Source organism: Drosophila ficusphila, unplaced genomic scaffold (genome assembly GCF_018152265.1).
Source record: "Drosophila ficusphila isolate 14025-0441.05 unplaced genomic scaffold, ASM1815226v1 contig_198, whole genome shotgun sequence".
NCBI classification, from domain to species: domain Eukaryota; kingdom Metazoa; phylum Arthropoda; class Insecta; order Diptera; family Drosophilidae; genus Drosophila; species Drosophila ficusphila.
Window position 1 is genome coordinate 13,116,928 of NW_025064092.1, and position 27,002 is coordinate 13,143,929.

General features: G+C 47.0%; 1 long non-coding RNA gene across 1 annotated transcript in view; it reads right to left on the reverse strand.

The window, feature by feature from the left end:
• Nucleotides 1-27,002, reverse strand: part of LOC108097186 — a 63,785-nt gene that overhangs the window by 25,156 nt on the left and 11,627 nt on the right. Inside the window, exon 2 of the long non-coding RNA XR_001771764.2 lies at nt 752-813. This is a non-coding gene — a long non-coding RNA (uncharacterized LOC108097186). The remainder of the gene's footprint in view (nt 1-751; nt 814-27,002) is intronic.

Here is a 27,002-nt window from a genome sequence, read left to right on the forward strand (position 1 = left end):
TCTTTCCTGCCTTGTTTTGCGTTTAGACACAAATTTTACAGCCCGCTCGCCCACGCGGCAGGGAGCACCAATGGAATGGAGAGTCAAGGAGCCAAGTTTGCAAAAGTATTACTCGAGCATACGTATATAAAAAAGATTGCCAATGTGCGGTAACTGGCGGAAAAGACGGGAAAGAGGCCCTCGCCCCCCTTCGCTGTCAGTTCCAGTGTCTTTGCATCGAGGGCACATTGTAGTTGAGATTTCCGCCAAATGAAAATGATGTATTCGCATGGAATGTCACACCAGAGACCGAAGATGGATACAGAATTCTGATTTAGGGGAGGCTTTCACGAGCTTAATGCTTAGGAGTTAAGGCCTTGACTGCGGTGCCATTTAAAATTGAATACTCAATACATTCAACTAGTTATCCAAGTAGAGTTACAAAATTTAAATTGTATAGCTTTCAGTCTTTAAAAGAAAAATATTCTTGATAGAAAGAATTTTTAAATACGTATACTAAAAAGCTAGTTAGTGGGTCGAAAAGATTTGTAGCCCCCATCTACTGGCTGGCTGACTGAGTTTATATGCTAATATTTGTCGGAGGTACGCGATAAGACGGATAAGAGACTCTTCTCTCTGTCGCCAGCGCGGGTCAAAAAAAGAGAAACAGGATAACCCTGTGGCCTTGGCTCCATAATCACATATTTAGTTAGATAAACCAAGGCTGTATTAACTTGCAGTTGAAACAAATGAAAAGAGATGAAAAGCTTACCTGATTCCCTGCACTGCGATCCATTTTATTTCTTTCCGTTTTCGATCCTGGTGGTGGATTGCCTGTAAGGATAAATCGAACAAATTGCATTTGTAATAAATTCAGTCGGGCCATCCATATTGTCTATGCCAAAGTCAGTTAAGGGTCGCAATTGCTGTTTTTTTTTTTTTTTTTTTTTGGTAAATAGAAAAATGAAAACGGAGCCTGAAACTAAACGAAAAGCAACCCAAGTGAAATGAATTGCATACATGCGAGCGAGCGAGCTGCCCTCGTCCTGCAAACTAAATATGACTTATAAAAAATAATAAATACATAAATTACTTTAAAAAACAAAAAGCGACCGAACTGCCCGAAATTAAGCCAACAAAGCGGCACGAATCGAGCGAGTGGAGCGAGTGGAGGGGCAGGCAGCTCCGTCGTGCCGTCAGTGGGTTCGATAGGCAAATACCTCGGCCCGAATGGCCGAGCAAATAGCTTCCGAAAAGCCGTGAATCACCCCGTGATTGCAGGGTAGACAAATGAAATTAAAACAGTAGCAACAACAACAACAGCAACAACCGGTGCAAATTATAGTTAGCATCAGTTTTGGCTGTTGGCCAGGTCCTAAGCCCCCTTTCCCCCTTCCCTTTCCCCGCTCCCCTCCTGTGGCCATGCCAACACACACATTCGTCTAAACGTTTGTTTGGCTGCACTGCGGCAGCAGTGTAACACGGCGTATACGTGATACGTGTTCCCAAAGCGGTTAAAATTTATTCGCCTGCTTCTCGTGCAACTGCCCCCCGCTCCCCCTCCCGTTCCCGCTCCCTATTTCCCCTCCCCCTCTCTCCTTCTCTCATAGCCCATTGTTCTGTCAATGTCATTGTTGTTGTTGCTAGCCGCTAGCCGCTGTTTTGATGCATATTATACGTATGCACTTTTTTGCTCTCGCCAAGTTAGAAGACTCCGGTCGCGGCAGGTTCATGGCTCAGCGCGAAATCTCATTTAGTTTTCATCTACCAATGCCCTTACAACATAGCGGTCGTCCCAGCTTTTAAGCCTTATTTTCTTTGTTTTAAGACAAGGTCATAATATCGTTGTCTGCATTCAATTCGGATTCAATCGGACATCGTACTATAAACAAGTTATATATTCTTTATAGTTCCCTATATCAGCGTTAATTGAAGAAGGGTATTGCGGCCGCCAATGGTTTCAGTCCGAATATTCAGACTTTTTTGTCTACACCGCGTATATGGCGAAAATTTTAGCTGCATTATTCTTTTTTTTTTTTTTGGCAAAATTATTAGTATTTTTTTCTACTCCGCTGCCCGCCATGGAAACACTCGGGGGGAAAAGGGGCGGCCAGGCCAGGAAAGGGGCGTGTCAGGCGAGCCGTCGGCAGCATTTTAAATATAATTATATTATAATTTGGCGCGGTATTTTTTTCGCGTTTTCCACTCGCTGTCGCTTTCCACATTACGTACTATATATACGATCCTTCTGAATATAGTAAGTGTGCTGTGTACATTTTTTTCCTTATTCGCTGCTGAGGCTTTTGGGGAGGAGGAAATTGGAGGGGCGGATGGGCGGAGGGGCGGGGTCGCTGCATTGTTAATGCAATTTCGCTTTTGTTGTCGCTTTTTGTTTTTGCGCTTTTGTATTAAAATAATTATACATTTTTTCCACTCATTTTGTTCGTTTGCATTTGTATCTGTATCTTTGTATTGCTTTGTTATAGCCCACCACCACACATGTATGTGTGTGTGTGTGTGTGTGTGGACATGTGTGTAAATTGTAGAAAGTCAGTTTTGATAGTTTTTGCTATTGTTTGAAAGCCGCTGCCATTTCTCATTTTGCATTTTATTGTTGCATCTTCCTGTGGCGCATTTAAGCTTGTAATTTCGCTCAAAGTTTAGTAGGTTGTTGGAAAGGGGGCGGGGCGGGGGCAGGTGGGCGGTGGGTGGTTGGACGAGTGGAGGGCGGCATTAATGCATCGCTCTCTGAACCTAAGACAAGGGGGTATAGAGCGGGAGTGGCGCTTTATTGCATTTCCATGTTTGCCGCTTCGAGAGCCACAAAGTTTTTCAATAAAAAATCAAACACATGAGCCGGCATAAATTATATGCCGGAGTTAATTGTTATTGACAATGGTATCGAGTCAGATCCGCGGCCGAAGTCGTTAATTAATGCTTTCACAGCAAGGGGTTTGAGGTTGTGTGCTGGTTTGCTGCTAGCTCTCACTGCTACTGATTCCTTACCCCCCAAGGTTGAGTCCTTCTCGGTCTTGGCTTTGCAACAGGTGCCCTGACCTAGAGGAAGCCGAGTCACCCAGCTAACCACCCACCTCCCGCCTCTTCCAACAGCAACAGCTCCTTCGAGCCCTTCCCTTCCCAAGTTGGCGTCCAAGGACGCTGCGTGGCCACCGCGAAGGAGTTTGTCGACAAACAGGATGGACTGACTGGCGGTGGGTACACACACCCCCACACCCACACCCACACACAGACCGACAGACAATGAAAGCACGAACGCGGACACTCGGCAAGGGAAGGGGAGGGGGGAGGGGAGGGGTGGTTTGCCGGCTGGGCGGCAACTGTTGCGACTGGAAGAGGACTGGAGGACCCACACCAGACATTGAAATTAAAGTCCACACTGTCCGTGTCGAGTCTGAAGTCTGAAGTGTTTGTCGTTTCCTCGCTCTCGCGGCTGTTGTTTTTCATCCAGCTCTTCGGTGGCGCTGCTGCCACTGCTGCCGCCGCTGCTGCTGCTGCTTTCAACTGCCATGGACTTTTAACTTCCGGCTTCTCCGCCACACTGACTGCCTCGCTGCCTCGCCACTGAGCACCCGCCACTCCAAAGTCACGGCCTTGCCTGGCAACCGAGCCGAGTTAAGTTGGCTCGAGACTTGACCTTGCAGCAGCAACAGCAACAGCAGCTGCCATCTTGGGAGGCAGACAGAGCTGCCCACCCACCGACCGTCTACCTTGCTGTCTGACAAACACACGCGTCTCACCTCTGCCACTGAGCCAGGGTGTGTGTGTGTGTGTGTGTGGAAGTGTGTGTGTCCGGGTGAGCAGTGATAATCCGCATAAAATTACAGAAGCAGCGCCAAGGACGAAGGACGAAGGACGGGCAGACGAACGGGGAGCAGACAGTGCCCAACACACGCACAATGCTGGGACAACTCGACGACGACGACGACGACGACAACGATGACAACGACAACGACAAAAGCGAAAGTAAGGCCAAGGTCGTTTCACACCCACCCGAACACCCACACCCACGCCCACACTCACACCCACACCCGCCCACTAACACACTCACACGCCTGGCAATTGACCAAGCATAAGTAAAGTCGTCGACGTCCTCGTTGCTGTTGTTTTTCTTGTTGTTGTTGTTGTTGTCCCTGCCGTCGTGGCTTGTGACTCACTTTTACTTCGTCCTGCCAAAAAAAAAAAAAAAAAAAAAAAAACAACCAGCAGAAGATAAAGGAAAAGGCGAGTAAATTTAACCCCCACCATCCCTATTGCCCCCTTGGCTAGTCGAACCGAAGCCAGCGCACAAACGAACGAACGTCCTGCCTGTCTGTGTCGCTCTGTTTTGTGTGTGTGTGTGTGTGTGTGTGTCACCCAGTCAAGAGCATATGTGAAGTAAACGAGACGCCCGAAAAAAAGCACATACTCCTGCCAGTTGTCGTCTTTGCCCTGGCTTCCCGCTCCCCCTTCGCCTTCCGCACAGCCATGTGTGTTCCTTAAGTTTTTATGGCTTGCTGACTACTACTTCCGGCATCCGGCAACCGGCGTGCGGGACTCGACGTGTCCGGGATCCAGGATTCGGGATTCAGGACTCGGGGACCGGGGACCGGGGTCCAGGCCAGCCAATGAATACATTAACACACTCCCCCAGACACACACACACAGACAGGAAGAGCGAAAAAGGGAGGGGAGGGGAGGGGAGCCAGAGCCAAATGGCAGACAACGTCTTGTGCCGTGTCCTTGACGTCCGGCATCAAAATACACATGCGGTCCGTCTTCATTTCTCAAATCAACTCCCCCTTTCTAGCCGAGCCATGCCTCACCATGCCACGCCCCCTGCCCTCCTCCTCCTCCCTCAGTTGGCATTGTGTTGCGCCTGGGGGTATGCAACAAGTTGTCCGACTCAGCTCGAGCCCAAATCAACAAATTATCACACATTGCTTGTTCCCCCCGCCCCCGCGTCCGGTTTGCCGGTCTCTTCCCCTCGTCCTTCCTCCGATTCTTCTGCCAGTTAAACTTCGATAATATGGAAATTTTCATCATTTTCTATCCCGAACGAATAGCGTCGCCCACATCGCCACAGACAACTTGTCGCACTACGCACTCCACACACACCGAAACACACACGACGAGGGACACAGGACAAGCCGGCAGACATTGTTGACAAGCAAACACAAAACATGAAACGGCGGGGAAAGTATGTGAAAATAAATGGAAATGGAAATGGAAATAGAGATGGAAATGGAAATGGAAGTGAAAGTGGCTTGTGGGTTGAGTTGAATTCAAACCGAGTCCGAGTCCGAACCTGATTGTGAATCTGATTCTGAATCTGAATCGCAATCTAACCCGACGAACCGACCCGCATGTGAATGTGCGTGTGTGTGTGTGTGACCCCTTGACCCCTGCCCTCTTCTTCTCCTGCCTTTCCAGTTTGATGAATAGGGCAGGACGGGATGGGACAGGACAGGACAGGACAACCAGTTAACCAGTCGAGCAGTCATGAGCGCTATCACTTACTGGGGCGTCAAGTCTGACGGGTTTCTGGTGTCTCTGTCTGGGCGATGTCTCGCAAAGTGTTTGGGCAAAGATTTCCACATGCGTTCGTTCGGGGGGTTGGGCCATTCCAGTTGTGATTCTGGTGATTCTGATTCCGATGCCTGTTTGGGCAGGGGTTGCAAGGTCAGGGGTTAGGGGTTAGGCTCATTTACATGGCCCACAGCTCGTAAGGATTGCGGACGACTTGATTTGCATTTGCCGACAACGGGATATGTTACGAAAGGCGAAGGGCGAAGGGCGGTTGGAAGGGAGGTCAGGGGTCAACCCACAACGAACACACACACACTCAAAATCACACAACCCCCGATGGCGGATAATGGGTTATAAAATGCCGATTATTTTGTCGCTTTCGAATCGCTCACTTTTGGGACAAAAAGCGTTGTTCAACAACTCCGCTGGTGGGCGGGGTAGGGGTTAACCCGGGGCTGTTAAAGGGTTAGGGGTCGCATATAAGTGTTGACTTCTGGCCTATGGTAAATCAGGGTTAAAGGTTTCTCCATGTAATGTGCTTTTCGGACACAACGAGCTCTTGATTAGTGGAGAAAGTAGTCGTCGGTGGGAGGGTTGCAAAAGAGGGGAGGATGTTAATTAGTTTAATGCGTGTGTTTGTTTGAGTAAAATGGCGGCCGTCGTAGAGAAAGTTTCCTTTCTTCCTTTCTTTGGGTCTCCACCTTTGCCGACCCTGAACCTCCTTCGAGATCCTTGAGAATTGCAAAGGCTTTTCCACACACCGCCCCCTGCCGTTTGCTCTCATCTTAATTAGTAGCGCCTCCAAAAATATTTCGCTCAAATATTTTTTACATACGCCACGCGAAGGGGTGGTGCTGGCGGTGGCGGTGGCGGTGGCAGGGGGTTTGTTCAGTTTAAAAGAAAAAGTTTTAAATTAATTATTAGAAAAAGCATCAGCTGCGGTGGGGGCAGGAGTTGGGGCAGGGAGAAGGATCTGAGGATGCGGTGGGGCTCCCACATGAGCTCGGCAAAAGCTTCGTCAGCGTCACCGGCAGCATGAGGGTTAAGACTCACACACATGCCAGTTAAGTGTGTGTTTGTGTGTGCGTCACCTCCCTAGGCAATTTCCGCTGCCAAATTGAAAAATTACGCGAGCGCAAAGTTTCGCTGCTGCTGTTTCTGTCGCTGCTTTGATTTGCTTTCCCACTCGCGCTATCAGAACCGTAGCCCTTCCACCCCTTCCCCCACCCCCATCGCCAACTTCAGCTGCCACCCCTTCCCCTTCCCCCTCCCCATCGCCTTTCAAAAAAACCAGCGCCACAGTCTCCGCTCACTACTTAAGCGGCGCAGCAAAACATTTTTACATTTTATACGCTCATTACATAATTTCAAAGTACATGTGCGGAATTTTAGAAAGCCGAAAGGAGAAGCAGGGCAAGATGAGAACCAACTCGGCCTCTCCTCTTTTTTTTTGGGTTCGGGGCCTGGAGAGCCACTCCCCCCACCCCCCACCGCCCCAGCTAGCGCCCATCTTCGCACACACATTACAGAAACGGCAGTGGCAACAAAAGAGAAAAGACAGCTATCGAACACACACACGCACACGCACACGCACACACATACACCCAGACAGGGCACGCAGGAAAAACGAGAAAAACGCTAATGAAAATTAAAATGAAAAATTGCAAACGACGTGTGGCGTAAGACCCAGAGGGGTGTAGGGGGTGGTGGAAAGGGGACGCCACCCACACACACACACACACACACACACATACACATACACACACTTGCCTACATTAGACACAATCATCGCTCTGTGTGTGTACTTTCCTCACGCATTTCTCCATCTCCGCCACTGACAGCGAAAACAGAAAAAGTAGAAACAAATTTTCCATTTTTACTTGCCACCCCCTTACCCCCTACCCCTACCCCTACCCCTCCCCCTTCCCCTCCTCCTCCTCCTCCTCCGAAGGGAAGTTGTACTTGGCGCGGAGGTGGAGGAAATGGCGGCAGCGCCAAACGCGAGCGTTTGCCATTAGCATACACTACTCACATTTTATAATACATTTTCCCCCTCCGTGGGTGTTTGTGCCAGTGTGTGTGTGTGTGTAAGTGTTGTGTATTCATTTCATTACACAGTACATAATGGATGTGCTCGGGTATTTGTGTGTGTGTGTGTGTGGCTGCGAATTCGGGGCTAAACTACCCTTTTGCCTAATTTTTAATCTCAAACGTTGCCGAGCAACGCGACAGCAGCGACTAATGTCGCCTGCTCCTCCTTGGAAGGGTCAGCGCATCGAGATCTCGGGGGGGATACGCGGGGGGTGTCGCCATCTAAGCTAGTTTGGGCCATAACCCAGCAAACAACAACAACAACAGAAGCAAGTAAAAAAAACTTGGCTATTACATATAAATACGTATATAGAGGATTTTTATCCCTTTGCAAGTACAATTAAAAATGTAAATCAGCCGACGCCGGAGCCGCTGCTTCTGCTTCTGTCGCTGTCACAGTCGCTGCCGCTGCCTCTGCCTCTGCCTCTGCCCGCGTCGCCCTTTTTTAATTCTCTCCAGTTTTTTTCGCCGACATTTTTCGGCGGCTGCTTTGATGGGTGGGTGGTGGTTAGTTGGGTGGTTCCACCCCCTCTCCCTCCCCCACCCCTCCCCTTCGCCTTCATGTATGTAAATATTATATTTATTTATTTCGCGGCTGACAAACACAACGCGAATCTCTAGTCCCAGCACCCAGGATTAGGAATCCTTCGCCACCACTGCCTCTGCTCCCCTAATCTATTATTAAAAATGTTAACTGAAAGCATTTCTCGTATAAATATAGAAGGAGGAACGGGCCACATAGCATAGAGCCGCACAATGCCCGGGAACGGGAACGGGAACGGGAACGGGCGGAAGGGGCAACAGCGAACATAAATACATATTTATTGTTGGTACAAGCAATTTAGCGAAAAGAAATCCAAATTATATCATAACTTTGTGTAGTGCGCCATCTGGGGTTTAGTTGCCTTGCTCCTGCCTCCTGCCTCCTGCCTCCTTGCTCCTGCTCCTTGCTCCTGCCTACGCCTACAACAATGGGGAAAGAGTCCGGGAGGAAGGCAGCAGCTGAATCTGATACTGAATCTGAGTCAGAAGCCGGGAGTCTGGATGCTGGATGCTGGATGCTCGATGCCGGAGTCTGGAGCATAGACACCAGAGTCGGCGAGGAGGGGGAAGGGGGAGGACAAGGACAAGGAGGAGCAGCGGGATCTGAAGTCGGGAACAGGAGCCGCAGTCAGAGCAATAATTCTATGCCGACGCCATTGTAGCCACCTTAAAGATGTTGCCACACATTTTTGTAGCGTTTGCTCTGCTCTCTGTTCTCTGTTTTGTTTTGGCCTTTTCCACCCGCCGCCTCGCCCTCCGCGTCCGCGTCCGTGTCCGTGTCCCTTTTTTTCCCTACTCAGCGGAGCAAGAGGAGCGAGCAGGCACTGTAACAATGAAAACAATTACAACAACAATTGCGAATAAACATGCAAAAAGCAAAGTAGAAGATGAAGTAGCTAAGGAGGCGCTGGCGCTGGAGGAGCTGAAGGAGCATGGGGGAGGTGCTCGGGGAGGGACAGGACGAAGGTCCTTCGCGAGAGCGAGCGAGCTTGCGAATGAGAATGAAATGTTTTCTAATAAATTTTGCTTTATGTGCGCGGCGCGGCGAAGGCGGCAAAGAAGGTTGTTGAGGAGCAGGAAGCCGGGGACGTGGAGCCGGAGAAAAGGGAATAAATAAAAATAAAGTTTTATATTCATGTACCGCACACACACACACACACACAAATACACAAAGGGAACGCTTGCCACCCAATTGCCATTAATATGGCGGCTGCCTAACATCCATCTGTGTGTGTGTGTGTGTGTGTGTGTGTGCTTCTGTGTATGTCTCTAATTCCAAGTTGCCGTTTATTTTAACTTTGCCACCAACTTTAGAGGCATCCCACAACAGTCCCAGTTGGTACTGTACCCCCTGCACCCCCCGCACCCCCGCAACCCCCGGCAACCTTGCAACGTCGCTCCTCATCCGCCTGCTCAACTAAGCCGAAAAACTTTTTCTGCCATTTTGTTGCTTCTCTTTTACTATTTCAGACACATTTTTTCAATTTTTCTGTTTTTTCCTTATTGAGTTTCTCTTATTTTCCAGGTTTTTCTCTTTTTGGGTTTCTGTTTTGTTTTTCCAGCTCTCTTTTTTTTTCCTTATTTTATTTGTATTTTTTTTTTTGTTAATTTTTTAACGCATTTTGCGTGGGCCGCGCGTTTACTTAGTTAGTCCGAACGTACTGCGGGTGGGAGGGAGAGGGAAAGTCGCGGATTGCGACAGCTCCGAAATGCCGCGACAAAGGTAAAAGGATTTCTGTGTAAGTTAGACGCAGGGATGATGGCCGGAAAAGAGCGAAAATAAAAAACGAAATAAATTTAATGGCTTTGTCAACATCAGTAGACTCGGAGCCAGTTTCTATACGTAGGTATGTGTGTGTAATCGGGTGGAGGGATTACATAGTCTGGGATCATCGATCGTTAACCCTAAGAGGTAAGCTTGTTCAGGTCTACTTTCTCCTAAACATTCTATACATTTTTAAAGAATAGGAACCGATCAGGTCAAACTATGATTTATAGAAATGTAGCTAATAAAACTTTAAAATATTCAAAGGAAATATTATCAAAAGAAAATATTGAAACAACGGATAAGTCAGAACTCGGAGATTTGGGATCAAGCCCCGATGGCTATTATCATTTACGCGCGGATAATGCAAGGGCCGAAATTGTATTTCGAGGAGGGATGTGAATGGGGGTGGCTACTGCAGATGTCATAAGATGATCCCAAAGGCCATAAACCGTATAGAATTGCCGAATCTTTTACTATCACTGTCGTTCCCATTCTCATTCTTTATGCGCGCATTAATAATTTCGTATTGGCCGCAATAAAAAGCTTCGGAGGAACGCGAACCAAAGGGGGCGGAAGGAACGGATTCTGAGCCCAGGATTTTGGACCACAAAGCGGAATAACAAAAATCAAAGCATGCTCAGGTCATTAAAGTTAACGCTGGACCGAGCACACAGAGAAAGCTTTGCCCTTTGCGAGACGGGGGACGGGGGATAGTCACTACTGCCAATACAATTGAATCCGTCCGGGTTCTCCGTCTCTTTCTGGCGAACTGGCAGCGCTATCGCTGCATAGTATGTATGTACCGTACCGTACCGTACCGCCACTTCCTCCTAATCAACCCTTTATGAACCCCTAAAAGGGAAAAGGAAAAATTGTTGAGCGAACGGAGCAGCTAGAGGCCGGAAACAACGGCAAGTACACGGGGCAGAACAATAAAATGTAAAATTAGAAGCGACTGCTTCCTCGGGGCAGTTTTCCATCGACAGACTGCCAGCATCAGCATCAGCATCAGCATCGGAAACGGATTCAGATTCGAAATTCATATCGAAGGCTAGTCAAACTCGGTGATATCAGGGTTCGCAGATCGGTTCGCGAACGGTGATCGATTGGCATTAGCCTCTGATATTCTATTTCCGCCTTCAACTTTCGCTTCGTAAGTCACCCACCAACAACAAAAAAAAAAAAAGAAAAACTTACAACGGATTCCGCCCAAGCAGTTATTTAGGGGCAGGGGGTGGCGGGGAAAGGTAAGCGGAGAGGGGGCTAGCATCCACCAGTCAGCATCATTAAGGGTAGTTTCGAACATCGTAAAAAATATAGAGAAATAAAATTGAAAAAAGCAGCAACAACAATAACAAGGTCGGAAGACGAAGTCGAAGTCAGCGGCAGGCAGCAAACCCAGGCAGTGAGGCGGCAGTGGCAGTGGCAGTGGCAGCGGATGCGACAGCGACGTCGACGTCGCACAACTACAAACACAAAGCAGAGCAGGCCAGATTCCAGGAGCGGAGGGGTGGTGCGGGGTAGCGGGGGTTGCGGGGGTAGTAGCGGGGAAAAGAGCGCAGAAACAAAAAGCGAAATAAATAAAAAGTATCGATATAGAAAATTTTTGAAGAAAACTGCGCTGCGGCGCAGCTGCTATCCTTGAATGAGTTCGCGAATGGGCTTAGGGTTGGGGGTTGGAGGTTAGGGGTGGGGGGTAGAGCTTGTGGGTAGATGAAGAGGTGGGGAAGTTTTAGTCCCATGGAAGGAACTAAAATTTTAGAGGGTCCTCCTACCCTCTCAGCCGCCAACACTGTGGCTCTTTTGGCAAAAAGCGGGGGAAATGCGAAGGCCAAATCAATGAGCAGAATTTCGAGACAGCGAATAAGTGTGAGTGTGTGTGTGTGTGTGTGTGTGGGTGGGGGGTGGGGGGGCCAAAAAGGAGCACTACTATTAATGTTAGTGTCTCACAATGAAACTTTAGCCCAAGCACCCCCCTCCCAGGGCGTTTCTTAGTTTCCATGGATATATCTGGGTCAGACAACATCGAACCCTATCCACCACCACCCCCTCACCCCACACCCCGGCTGCCGAAATTAAAGAAATATGTTCCATTTCATTTGAATGCGAACAAGGGGGGGGAATATTGCCGAGAACGGTATCTACCCCTTCCCCCTTCCCCCGCTTCTACCACCAAACCCTTGAGCGCCCACGAAACCTCGCCAGATTCGTCATCTCCTGCCGCGACTTGGGATTCCTTGCTCCTGGCTCCAACTTCGTCGTCGTCGTTCGTGGGCGTCTTTTACCCCTTACCCCTCACCCCCTTACCCGCCAGCCAGCCAGCCAGCCCTTCCACCTTTCCAGCCAGCCATTAAGTTTTCTCGCTGTAATAAAAAATTTTTCTCCTTTTCGCCGCTCATCGGTGTGCGTACTTTTGTGTGTTCTTTCAATGAGTCTGTGTGTGTGTGTGTGTGTGTGTGTAGATACTAAATTTTCTAGTTCGTTTTATTTCCTTTTTGCCTTTGCCTCAGCATTAGTGTTTATTTATTTTTTCTGCTCTCTTCCTCATTCTTTTCTTACGTTCTTTTTTTTTTTTTTTTTTTTTGAAAAGAAGATTTATGTAAAATGCGGCCGGGGGGTGGTGGGCAAGATGGGAAGCAGCAGCGTTGCCGGCGTCGGTAGCGAAATAGTCGCAGATGCTGTTGCTGTAAGTTTCACGCAGCTAAAAAAGCAAACTGCCGAAACCCATCCAGCCATCAGCCCATTCAGCAACCCACCAACCCACCGAACCAGCAACCGCCCCCGCCCGCTGCCACCTACCTCAACTTGTGGCTCGCAGCACTGCACCCCACCACCCGTCGTCCTTCGCTGGGAGGACCTTTCTTTGACGCGGCTTTGGTCGCGACAGGCACACGGCAAGGGGGGTGGATAGGCGGCTCGGTGGCTCGATGGCTCGGTGGCTGGGTGGCTAGGTGGGCGGCAAGCTCAGGGATGGCTTCCGATGGTGGTGGTGGTGGTGGAGGGTGGGCAAAAGTTTCGGCAAGTTTAATGTTTAGATTTCTAAGACGCCCTCGGATTTTCAACTATAAAATATTCTTTTCATTTTTCCACAAGCACCACCACCACCCCCTGGCCGCAACAGCCACCCCACCACCCACACTTGCCAGAGCCATTAAAAGCAAACGCTGAATTATAGTACTCTCTAAATACATACACACACACACACACACACACACACAGAGCAGAGGCAGAAGAGGAAAATCCTTGCGAGGGGTTGAATTTGGGTGGGGATTGGCTGCTTGTTGCGGTGCTTAGATGTTAGTTGCTAGTTCCTTGGTCTTCCGTACTTTCGCACTCCGCAGCTGGCTCCCACTTCGTCGGCGGAGCGGCACAGTGGTCACAGCCTCATTGAATCCGAGGCCCAAGGCTGCGGGGCTGCGGGTTCATCGCGCGCAAGATGCAGTTATGTTGATAGAAGAATGTCTGTGCAAACTGGCAGAAAACAGAAGTCGAAGAACAATTGGCATTGACTCGGGGCACACTCAATATTTGCACATTCGCCACACCCGATGCGCGACACTTGTGTGTGACTTCTACCGCTGCTCTCCCGCCTTCCCTGTTCCTATTTTTTTTTTGGGGGCGGGGGAAGCTTAGTCAAACAAAGCGCGGGTCCGCACAATTGCCAATGTTGGAGCAGCTGGTGGGGCAATTTTGAAAGCGCAACTCCAATTGACAATGATCCTCGAATTAGCAAAAGAAAGGCCGAGCTGCGGCAATTGACCTCAGACCACTGTGCACAGACATTGGTCGAAGGCCACGTGCCGTGGGATATCGTGGGAGTCGGGAGGCGGGAGGAGGGAGGAGTGGGGCCTAGAGGCGGTCAGAGGGGGTAAGAGGTTCGACGGGAAAATCTAGCTGAATCGAAGCGAATGGAAAACAAAGTTTTCCTTCCTCCCCGAAGAAACCCCTCTCCCCTCCATTCACGCACTTTGTTGCTGTTTTTCTGCTCGAATGGATTTTAGAATTTGCCGCATTTTGTCTCTCAACTATGTGCAATAATAAAAGGCCCACCCCGTCTTCCATCTTCGCCGGAACGGAGGAGAGCTGTAGTAGGAAAAGGCAACCAAAAGGCAGGGAAAGGAAGGGAAGGGAAGGCAAGGCAATCAGCGAGGGAAGAAACACCAGAAACGGCATAGAAGACGCATAGAAAAGGACGTGGCTGGCGAACGAAAATGCCACAAAACGTGCTTCTAAGTTATTTTTCATTTGCCACGCTCAGCGCCAGATGACCCTCCTCCATCCTCCATCCTGCCCCTCCCCCTGCCGCCTCCTTCGATCCCCCACCGTTCATCCCCACCTAAGAGAGTAGTTAGGCAAAAGTAACAGCGGATGAAGCAACGGGCGGAAAAGCGAAGGGCAGCCCATTTTAAGATTTATGTCGGTGATTATTTCTAAGTTTTTGTGCGCTCAACGATGGCCATCGTGCCCCACTCCCCCCACTCCCACTCCTGCCTCGCCATCTCTGTCCTCCTCTATAAAAAGAAGGAAAACACTGAAAAGAAAAATAAGAAATGCGGCGAGGGGAGCAGGGAAAAAGCAGCAGGTAACTAAAGGAGCCGAAAGAACCCTAATGCTAGACGAGGTCCTGAAACCTGGCCAGATAATTCCAACGCCTCGCCTCGCAAATGGCAAGGACCGACCGTCGATGGTAAGTTGGAAGCACAACTTTAGAAATTGTTAGTTTCGTGAATGGTCCGTGCACGGCTTCTGCCACTGCCACTTCCTACTTAGCAGAGGGTTAAAGTTGCAAGTACGTATATTTCCTTTGCCCAGGCATTATTAAGTAGGGCCGGCTGGGTGCCACCCACATTAGAAGCTCCTTGCGAAGTTAATTCATCTCGGATCGGAAAGCGTAAAAGGGACGCTCATACTCGTATATATGTACCCTCGGTTGATAGTTCAGCCCTCCTCAAGGTAAACAAAAAGCGCCTTTCGCTTCCTTCCTGCCACTTTCGCTGACGGCATAAAAAATCTAATCTAATCTATCTAATGTGCCGCCCGCCTCCGCACTTCTGTTGTTTCCGCTTTTTTCTAAGCACAATACTATTTTCTTATTTTCGTTTCGTTGTTGTTGCTACATTTAAAATGTTTTATTTGGCCATTTGTATGTTTTATGGCATTCCTTGTTACCAACGTCCTCCCAGTGTTACCCACCCAGTCCCCCCGATACCTCGATACACTCTCTGATGGTACATGTCCTGGTGGGACAGGAGGTGGTCTAGGAAATCTGTTTACCTTGGTACTCTTATCATAGAATCGTGATATCAAGGATGTAAAATAACCAAATTACTAGATCATGTTCCTCTTAACTTACTTTTAATGCAATCGGATATATTAACAGGTAAAAGTATTGTTTCAGTTACTTAATAATGTGAACGGCATTACATTTACTGATGATACTCGTATTCGTCATAGTTTCGTGTGTGGAGCATTGAGTGTTCGGTGTTCTTTGGCTCCTTGCTTGTGCCTCCTTTTGTTGTGTTTTACTTTATTTAATTTATGGCCCGCACACGGAGCAGCCAACGAAATAAATAAATAATTGAAGCTTTATAAATCTAAAACAGTCACCAGTAGTTGATAATTCCCACCCCCCTTGCTGTCTATATATGTATATGTGTGTGTGTGTGTGTTAAAGTGCCTGTGAGCTCTACGTGTGCGTGGGCAAATGCTTATCAGCGAAACTAAACAAAGTACCAGACCAGGACTTCAAATCAAGGAGTTCCCCGCCCCCATTCGCACCCGCAGATTTTTTCCAACTTTTTCTACCCGGCATCTACTGCGTTTCCCCCGCTTCGCTTGCTCCTGCCGCCTCCTGCCGCCTCCTGCCGCCTCCTGCCGCCTCCCGCCGCTTGTTTTCAGCTCACTGTCAAGTTTACTTTCGTTTTTCGTCTGCGTATGCTCATTCATTTCAGCGCGAGAGGAGGAATGGGGAACAAGGACGGGGGAATGGGGAGTGAGGGGACGACTCACACAACTCAACTTAAATGCGACCACTAAAAAGGAACAGACGACGGCGCAAGCAGGAAAAAAGCACGCACATACGCGCTACGACAAAAAACACACAAGTGCAAAAGCTGCAAAAAATACGATATTAAAAGTAATAATAAGTGCTTTGAAGGGGGGTGAGTGAGGTGGGAGACCACCCGCACTTAGATATTGAAATGAGTATGTTTTTAAATATAAAAGGATGCCCTTCCCCGCACTGTCACACACACACATGCTGAGCATATCCCCCTAATATCCACTTACAACAACAGCAACTAATACAAGCAATGTCGACGGAAGCAGCGACGCAGCCAATGCAAAAGAAATATATCAAGCAACCCTCGTGTGCTTTTTATTTTCAAAGTTACTGAAATTCCTGCTCCCTCTCGTTCACTCTCTCGCTCCGTCTCTGTCACTCTCCTTTCGTTTTCATTTCACCGTGCCTTTTTAGGCTGCTCGGTACTTAGTTGTAGGACTGGAGATGAGAAACTGGATCTGAATCTGAACCTGGCTTCGGGACGGGGGGGTAGGGAGTGCCTGCCTCATCTATTCAGGGCAAAAAATCTCTAAACACCGCACATGACAAAGGCCGTGGAGGGTGGGGAATGGCTTGCGACCCCACCATTTATCATATGGAAAATGCACTGAGAGAATCCTTTTTGAGAAAGCAATAGAAATGCATTAGTTAGTCTTTTGAAAGTTCGAAATTAAAACCAAGTTTTTAGATCAATTGTACGATGAAGATCAATACCAAAACACCTTTACATCTCATAAACAATAATTGAAATGCAAAAAATTAATCAAAAGGCATACCCTCATCTACATTAAATTTTTTGTTGAAAGAAATCGTATTATTGCAGAGGATGTCTAAAAATCACCTGTTCTTCTTAACTAATTCCGCTTATCCCGGCTGCACTTGTAAGCCCTTGCCTTGCCTTAACCATTACCCCTGCCCCCGGCTCAGCTGGCGTCTCTGCCCGCTTCACACACACACCCACACACACACACACACACGTAGACACGTATGCAGACACATACCAGCAGCAGGGAGAACAGGACGAGATTGTTTAACTACGAGAACGTAGTTAAAAAACGAAAAATCGAGACCTGCAAACGAAGATGAAGGCGGGTGTTGCTAACTAGCGACTGCAACGGCTGCGTCGACGTCAAAAATTGAAAAAATATACACAACTACAGCGACAGTAGTCTCGTACACACCCACGCACACATGCAGGGGGTGGTTTGCCTTAAAAAAGAATTTCGCGCAGTAAAATCTAAAGCGAAATTGCCGCTTTCGGTTCGGGGGAAGGGGAAGGGGGGAAAGGACGGCCAAACGAAGTAAAATGTAAAGAAAGAAATGGTGAAATGGTGAAATAAAAACCTTGTTTCCGCGCAAGTTACAAGAGCACTCCTGCCTGCGCTCCCCCGCAGACTTTTCCCTTTACATTCGCCTAAAAAGCTAAGCTCACACAGATTCACACACACACACACACACACGTGGAGAGAGGCCAACACAGACACACAGACTCACCGACACAGACTCACCTTGGCAAGCAGAAGAAGTTCAGATATTTGCTAGCAATAAAAGTAGTAATCAGCTGGAGGGGTGAAAGGGGCGAGTGAGGAAAGTGGGGAAAGTGGGGACGGATTCAGGAGGGGCGCTCCGCTCCGAAAAGCTCCGACGACGCTGCCGAGTTAGAAAGAGATGAGCATTAGAAGCAGCAGTCGCGACAGGACTAAAAAAAGGATGGGGGGAGAGGGCACAATAAATACGCCGCGTAACGAGAACTTTTCATTTTATGTAATTTGAGTTCGTTTTTTTCCGGCTCCGCTTTGTGTGCGCCCCCCCGCTTTCTCCGCTTTCCCCGCACTTTCTTTTTGCCATCCTGCTTTGCTCACTTTTCTATAACATTCGAATTTTTAAGTGAGTCTGCTTCTGTCGCAGTCGCTCGAACCCTCGCCCTTTCGCAACGTACGTAGGGGAGCATGGGGCATTGTCGACACTTTTTTTTCAAAGTCGTTTTTTCATAGTGAAAATATATTTTTTGATAATGTAATGCATATCGTTGTATTCGAAAAAGATCTGGCTAATAACATTCAAAAAGTTTTTTGGTCTATTGTCAAGGGGGTGAGTGTGGTAACCAAAAATCTGAAGTGTTGTCAAATTCAGAAATTGAAAAATCGTGGGGTAAAGTCGACACCCCCCTGGGGCAAAGTCGACACATACCTGAAACTCGAAGAAAATGAACACAAAATCATAAGGTATCAATATTTATTCGTCAATAAGTAAAATGTTTACAAAATACAGCCATCTACCCATCACTTCCTTTTCAGCCAATCAATTAATGTTCTCGGGGAATGTCTTATTTTTCAGCTGCCTTTTTTGCAGCTAAGCCTTCCGATCGTACTGCGTGGATGGCCGTTTTGATATTTTCCACGCTTACGGAAACCGTTTTCCTTTTATAATTGCGTACCATTGGGTGGCAAACATGGCAAAGTTGATCAAAATTCTTCAACGCATTCAATTTTGTTCAGTACACAGAGGCAAACACGCTTTAATGTCGGTGTCGACTTTACCCCACATACATAGTGTCGACAATGCCCCACACGACATTTTTGCAAACAAGTTACATAAAAATCATGATAATATAATAAAATTTTATGACGAGTGTCATTTATATCTTCTGTGAACTCTACTGAATAAAGCCAACATACCTTGATAACTCTTCGCAATGCACAATTCTTAAAAAACCAAACTTCACACGATCGGAAAATTTTACTTTTGTGTGCCAAAAACACATGTGGCGTAATAACAAATTTTCCATAACTCAGAATGCCACCAAACTTCGTTGGTAATGTGGGGCTCTTAGGATCTACATTCGGTAAAAAAATTACGTCGATATGATTTATAGTTTTTTTTTAAGAACGGGTGTCGACTTTACCCCACTGTCGACAATGCCCCATGCTCCCCTATATCCTTGTCCCCTTGTTTTTTTTCCGGCAACGAGGAACTCCATGAAGTAAATTACTTGGCGATACACGTCGGTGAAAACTGCACAGCATCTATACAAACAACAGATCGTTCAAATTTTAACAGATCTACATTTCTTCAATAGTAGTTTGTTGAAATAGAATATAGAAAAAGTGCAAAAAACAAACGATTTTTGATGATTGTTGTTATTTGGATTTAAGAATAAGATCAGCTGCACATCGCCCGATGTCTAAGAGGCGTTGATTACACTGTGCGACAAAAAAATGTTTGAGTTGATTTTTTCTTATTTTTCACTTCTACTAGTCAAAATAAGAATACAAGTTTTTGGATTTGTTAATATCAATAGCCAATCAGCTTCTACGCACACTCAAATGTCCCAAAAACGCGTGTTTTTGCATATTTCACAGCCTTATAATCACATATTGGGAAAATATTTTTTCACCGCTATAAGCGTTCATGCAAGTTCAATATCTATTAATTAAAATGTATTAAGCAAATATACCGTTAGGCTTTTATAACAATGCTTTAAAATTTTTTTCTCCCAGCTCTATACTCTGGGCGACTACGTATGGAACTTGTTACGCGAGGATACCTCTGAAAAATCCAAAAAAATCAGAAAAAAATTTCACTTTTAAAAAAAATAATAGTTTATTGGAAGTAAAAAAAATATAATATTTTGTGTTAAATATTTTCATAATAATAATTTCATAAAATTTATCATAAAAAAAGAAATCCTATCACTTAGAAGGTGGCATAAATATTTTTGTGCATAACTTATGCCCCTTAACCGAAAACAATCAAAAAAGTAACTAAAACAAACATTTCGTTAAATTTTGTCGCACAGTGTTACCAGTAGGAATTTATTATATAAAGAACACTAGCTAAGCAGTTGCTGATATATTATATTATGCAGGGTATATTATTTATATTTATTATATATAAGTTAGAATGTTGGATTATTAATATTTATTATATATAAATCTATTTATAAAATCCTATGCGATCAGTTGAAATCAAAGGATATAGCCTGCTTCAATTCCTAAATGTATCTGCAGATCTCTCTAGCTAGAATTCGACAGACTCTGTGTTTTCAACTTCGAAGGGGAAGATGATCTTTCGAGTTGAGCATACAAGTATGCATTCAAGCGTCTCGAAGTTTTTGAGCCAGCGGGAGGAACAGAAACCGCGCTGCGGAATGGGTAGTAAATGTGCGAGTCTGTGGGTGTATTTGTATAATATTATTTTTTACGAGCGCGATATGTTGTGCAAAATAGCGGGCGGCGCACGAACCCGAGCCCCTACATTTACCTTGAATTTTTTCCTTCTATGCGGGGAACGTGACCACCCCCACAGTCTCCTGCTGCAGCAGTTACAATATATTATAATGCCTTGTTCTATATAAAAAACAACAACACCGTTTTGCCTCGTCGTCCGTCTCGCCGCACTAAATAAAATGTATTTACAAAAATGTTACATCCTCTTGTTATAAACTTCTACTGAAAATATGACGACAGTTTGTTCACTTAATTTTTACTCGCTTACCAGTTGCAATGCGTCAAAGGGGCAATAGCCGAGTTAATTATTTACAGAAGAAAATGTTAACCCCAATTGGGGTTACAGATATCTAATGGCAGGGCACTATCAACTAGAATCGGCTAAAACGAGCTATCCGATACACACATAACAATCGCTCGAGCCCCCAAATAACCCCACAACTCCACACCACCACACCCACAACCCCATCACCCCCTCCTCCATCCCTTAAAATTATTTTATGTGACAATTAAAATGCATTTTTGTGAAAAATAAAAGCCCCATGAATAATGGCAGAAAATATTTGGCGTCACTCGCTTTTTCTACATAATGCCCGACTTTTTTTACCGCAACATTTCTGCACACATACTCGCATTCACGCAGGGGCTTGGGCTTGGTATGTCCCGGCAATATTTATATTTGCCTATGTAATGATTTTTTATTAAAAATAGAAGAGAATCGACAAAAAATGAATGGCGCAAATCGCAGCCTCTACCCTCGCCACCCTCGCCCACCCTGCTCATTGCCCTGCGAAATTTATCGATGAAGCATTTAAAAAAAGGCCGCAAAATGAAATGTTAATTTTATTTTGATGTAATATTTAACAGCGACGCGTCGCCAGTGTCCCGCCCTCCGCACCAGCGGGCACAGCACAGCACAGACACATATGTCGGGTCTATCTGCTCTGCTGGCAGCTGACATTGCTAACAAACAATGCAAATCACTGCCAGCGCCCCATGGCTTCCCTCCCAACCACACCATCCATCCTTCGCCACGGTTTCGGTATTCATCAGTATGAATGCCATCCTGTCAAATCATCATAACAGCAGTGGCAGCGGAAGCCCAAAAAGAATCGTGCAACAGGAGAGGGAGAGAGCATGACTTGCCGCAACCAAGGTTCCATTGATCTATTTTAACCCACACTTTGTAAAAGAGATCGCTAATTTACCACGCCAAATAGTTTGACGAAAAAGTGGGAAAAACATTGTCAAAGAATGTTAAGTGGGTAAAAAAAACATTTAGAGGTATACCACTTTGAAATCGGAACAAAATTGATGAAGTTATGTGCTCTGTCCAGTTTTGGGTCAACTTATGGTTCGCAACATATGAAGACTGGGGAAAATCCACATAGAAGAGCCAAAATATTGACCATCGCTACAAAATTTTAAGGCAGTTTAGCAATTAGAAACTTTTAAAGGTTTGCCACTTTGAAATCGATTCGAAATAAGTGGAGATACGGTTGGCAATTAAGAATCTTGTGCAGCAGAAATCAGATAGTAATGCACTACTGTAGTTTAAAAAGTTCCTAAGTATTAGACCCCCAAAAAGGGGACACTGGGAATAGGCTCATTGACGAGCACTAAGACTGCGCACAAAATGAACGAATGAGCAGGCGACATATACGCACACACACTTACGCCTAGCAGGACTCACACACCGCCACGCACTTCGAGGTACTCGTATATACATATTCATGTATGCAAAAAGAATGTTAAAAGTGTGCGTGGGCCTCGAACGACATGCTAAAAATTTGTATAGAAAATTAGTTAAAAAATTACTCCGCAGACACGCGCACGCATGGAACGGTGGGTGGAGTCGGGAAAGCAGGGGGAGCAGGGAGGAAGGGCAGAAGGGAGGTAATGGGGTTTCACTTTACATATGCGCACACACACACACACACACACACACGCACACATAGAAAGACGGAGAGAGCAAGTCGCTCCACCAGTTAGACACAGATGGCATTAGTGGGCGGTGTTAGAAGTGCGCGCATTCCCCTGTTTCCCCATCCCTCACTCAGCTCCACCTCATCTACGCTTCTTTACCGCACACACACACACACACACACTCACATACACCCCCAACCACACCACACACCCACATGGACCATGTACAATTTTAATGTTTAGAGTCGCGCGCGCTTAAAGTTTGTCATAAAGCACCCCATTAAAAAAAGGGCGAACAGCAAACCTAATGGTGGGGGATGGATTGGCGTGGTGGTTGTGGGTGGATGGGGCGGTGGGTCGGTGGGTGAGTGGGCGATGGGGCGATGGGGCGAAGGAAACCTGCGAGCAGGCAGGAGCGCACGAAAGAGAGCCCCATCAAATTAAATACAAATGCGAATTAGAAAAACTTTTCCCCCGTTTATTCTTTTTTTTTTCCTCTTTTCGGTTTTGTCTTCGGCTCGCTTTGTGTACATATGAAAAATTAAATTGGCTGCTGCCGACCTCGACGTTTTCGTCGCTGCTGGGTTTCAGGTCTCAGCAATGCAGCAGCGACTGTCACTAACAGACTAGCGCGAATGCTAAAGAGCCAAGATGTTCGGATGAAGGGAGGCGGGGCGGGATCAGCGGTTAGCTGGGCAGGGGTACGTATACGCACATGCCAGCAGAGAAGCAAAAAAGTTTTGCCGAAAAAGAAAGTGCTTGAAGGGGTGTAGTTGTGAAGGAGGGACACAGGGTAACGAAAGCGGATAGGAATAGGGGCAGGGTGGGAGTGCCACAAGTTAAAATAAACAGCAGAGTCAAAGCAAGCACAAAAGCGGACCCATTCGAAGCCAAGATGATGAGGCCCACGGAAGAGAGCAATTGAGTCGAACAACCAATACACTTTCCGCACAGCAAGATCGTTTATGATATCTTGTGTTGGTAATTGCAGTGTCAAATCTTGGCATACCCTTCCTTCAAGCAAAAAAAAGGGTTTTCCAAATACACAAACCCCTCTACATCAACTGATAATAGATAATACTAAGAAAATGAATATTGAAATTCGAAATGAGCAGCATACTATACGTATACATGATTCGTTCGGTTCGATCTTCAGCGACACCAAGTATACGCTCTGTTGGCAGTGGAGATTCGCGTTCCTTTGAACGAACAACGAACCTTTCCACAGCGTAGAGCAGCAAGCGAAATGTTAAATTATTTGGCAACGAAGTAAAGAGCAGGAGGGGAGGAGGGGGGAAACGCACAAATTAAAAAATAAGCTTCGCAGCGCCGCCGCCAGCAGAGGTTGACGAGCGATGGGCTATGGGGCGGTGGGCGGTGGGTGGTGGTCGTGGAAGAGGAACTCTTCATCTGCACGCACCACAACGCACTTTTCCACAAATACATTTGCAATTTATGTACCTTTTTCTGGTTGCGACGCGCGAAATAATAAAAAGGGAGCACCGCACACAAGCCCAGCTCGCACACACACACACGCACACACAGAAGAGCGTAGGCAGTTCGACAATGTTCTATATGGTTACATATTCATATGTGAGGGGCACACACGGCGGCGACTGCGAGTGCGAGCGAGAAGGAGCGAGTTTACATAAGCCCCACCAAAAGCGAACGCAACTTTTTCCAACTCGCGTGTGGGAGGGGGAGGGGGGGGGGAGGGGAACTGTGGAATGGGAGTGGGGGGTTTGCTCAACTTTCTTTGCATACTCTTCCTGGCATGTATATGTGTGTGTGTGTGTGTGCGCTTCTGTGTCTGTGTGCATGCACCCCCGACGATCCGAGCCGATCCTTCGAGGGTATTTCCCATTCGGTTTTCGGGGGGTTCTTTTTCGTTGTCGTTTTGTAGTTGTTTTTGGCAATTAACCAAAAGTGGTGGTAACCGCCCCCCAACCCCCAACCCCCACCCCTTACCGCCCGTCCACCCGAATCCTGTCACACGCATGCTTTTTGGGAGCCCTTTTCCGGCCCCCCGCGCTGCGAAAATTTCACCCACTTGAAAATTTTTAAATATTTTTAACTGCTGCGCTCCACTCGCTCTGTTTGGTTAATATTTTTCTTGCTTGCTTGTGTGTGGGTGTGTGTGTGTGTGTTTGTTTGAACTGGGGGAAGTCTAGTGTTTGCACGTTGGAATGTAGTCCCCGCCACGGCCCCCTTTCCACCCGCATATGCGTAATATATTAACCAAAACAAAAAAAGGAAAGAGAGTGCAAAAAAACAAAGGCACCAAAAGTAGGTGGAGCAACAAATTTCAGCTCGCTTCTGACACATTATCTCGCATTACCCACACACATACCCACATGCAGGCTCATAAAAACACATAGAGATGGGGCAACTTTTTTGTGCGTCGCACAGAATTAATAATTGGGTGGCAACTAACCGAATGTTCGCTTACCAGGCTATGCCCCAGGTCCTTTTTAAAGGGCATAAATTAGAGAATGTAAAGGGAAACTTATCTATTTCGTTGACCGATCTTCTGTTACTTAATAGATACCTAATAATTACGAGCAATTAACTAACCCCTTAACGCATATCCAAAACAAACTCATTTGACCGATTTTATTCTCTTATCTTTTCAGCATAAATCTGCTTCTGATCGCAGGTGAGTACTTTCCATTATAGAGTTCAGTAAGGCACAAGGATCACATCCTTTGGCCAAAGGGTGGGCCAGCACGCGATTGTCTTAAGCTCGAATGCGATAGGCAAAGCCCGAATGACAAACATGCATGTGAGGGATGGCTTGCAGACACACACTCACACACCCCTGTTGGGACACTCACACCAGCTCACAAGCTCCAGCTATTCCTATTGGCTAATTACTGCGAACCGAGCACACCGAGCACTCCCCCTCGAAAATAATCTACATATGTGTGTGCACGCGTGTGTCTGTGCGTTATTTAAAGCAAGTCGAGCTAAATATGCTGAAACTTTGAGGCCAAGGCGCAAGAGGAGCGCAAGATGCGAGGCACCACCCACCAGCGGTTGTGTGCGTGAGGCGAAAATCTAAATTATGTGCACCAAACACAACAAAAACCGCCAGAAACCACTGCCGCAAGTCTATCCTTGTACTCTTGTGTGACTGCACGCCGATGAACGAGAAATCCGTCTTCTTATATTTTAATGCAACTATAAGAAGAACAGCGACATGCATACACTGAAAATAAAGATCGGTTTTTGACAGTATTTCAGAGTAAGGTAAGTCAGCGAAAAGGTTTGGCCAAAAATGTATAACCCATTCCACTGAAGTGAAGGAAATAGTTTTTGACAAATTGATAGTTAACAAAACCAACTTATGTTCCTATTTACAATAATTTTAATGCGTTACATATGCATCTAGTAATTCAAGTAAATGTCCAATGGTATTTTTGTAAATTCAAACTTTTTTTCATATGTTTCTTTATGCTGAGTGCAGAAACAATGATTCGCGCGCGCAACATGCAGCTTAAATAATTTGTCGCATTTGCCGGCTGCCTAGTTGCTTCCTTCTTCTGCCGACGTCCTAACCCCAACCCCCCTCCCCTCCCCCTTTCTGCCTTTCTGCCGCACACCATTCCAATTTGAAAGGAACTACGCGAAACTACAACGAAGACGTCAACATTCACATCCTCATCCAGGCTCCTTCGCCCGTTCACTCACACACGCACAAGCACACGCACACACTGGCTCTCTTGCGCCGAAAAAGGAACCAAAAGACGGAGAGCAAGAAAAAAAAAGTAATACTTCGGGCGCACTTGTTGGCATCCCATTGCCGTCGTCGTTTCTTTTCGTCTAAGAGCGCTGACGAAGAAGAAGAGAATTTCGCCCAGCATAGCATACTTCTCGGGGTGCCAGGAAGCAAGGGCGGCGGAATCGGCTGGGGGTGTCCTGCGTCGAGGCGCTACTGGTGGGTACTTTACTTGATGATTATGGCGACGATAATGATGATTGGAATGGCTTTGATGGCGTTGAAAATGAAGATTGCGTGTAGTAGATTTGCTCCGACTTGGTCCTGCTCCCTCTTCCTTTTCCTCTGCCTCGACTGCCCGCTGCTTGTGTGCGTGCTCATGTTCATGTTGTGGCTGTGTGTGTGTGTGTGTGTGTGCATGAGAAGATATAGTAAAGAGGGGGCGAATTTCGGGTAATGCGTCCAACTACACACTATCAGCATTTGATTTTATTACGCTCATTTGTTTGCGCGTAGTTCGCAGTGTTTACCTTACTTTCTAAGACGTTTGCTGGATTTTGCTTGTGGGCGAGTATGGGTGAGTGTGTGTGTGGGCGGGCGTGCTTGTGTGTGCGGCCGAGCAACAGGATGACACGAATGATGGGTGGGTTGGTGGTAGAAGCGGCCAGTCTTCAAGTGCTCGCAACTTTGACCTCCTGCGGCAGCAACCGAGACGCTGACTTCACTGCCGTCGTCGTTTGCTTTTGTCGTCGTCGCCGTGTGCTTTTGTCGTCCTCGTGACAATGAAGGCCACGCCGTCGACTTTTGCCGGCTCCGGCTGACTTTATTTTCCTCCGAATCACGCCAAACTCTGACTGAAGCCCACGGAAGGAAGGATGCTGGCCGGGTGCGGATGCTCTTCGGATTCGGCTCGGCCCCAGCCGAGACCGCCAGCGTCTTGGGCAGTTAGTAACCGTTAAGACCTCGTGGCTGTCTAGTCGCATGTCCTTGTCGGCCGTTTTGCTCACCGTTTATGTTTTCGTGTCTCGACATTCTGCTGGCTCGAAAGCAACAAGGTAAAGGAAACCCGCAGCAAAAGAATTGCTAGATCGCCGATCCGAAAGGACACTGGCCGCGCTCTCTCCTCTATCCCACTCTCTCTCTCTCTCTCTCTCTCGTTTT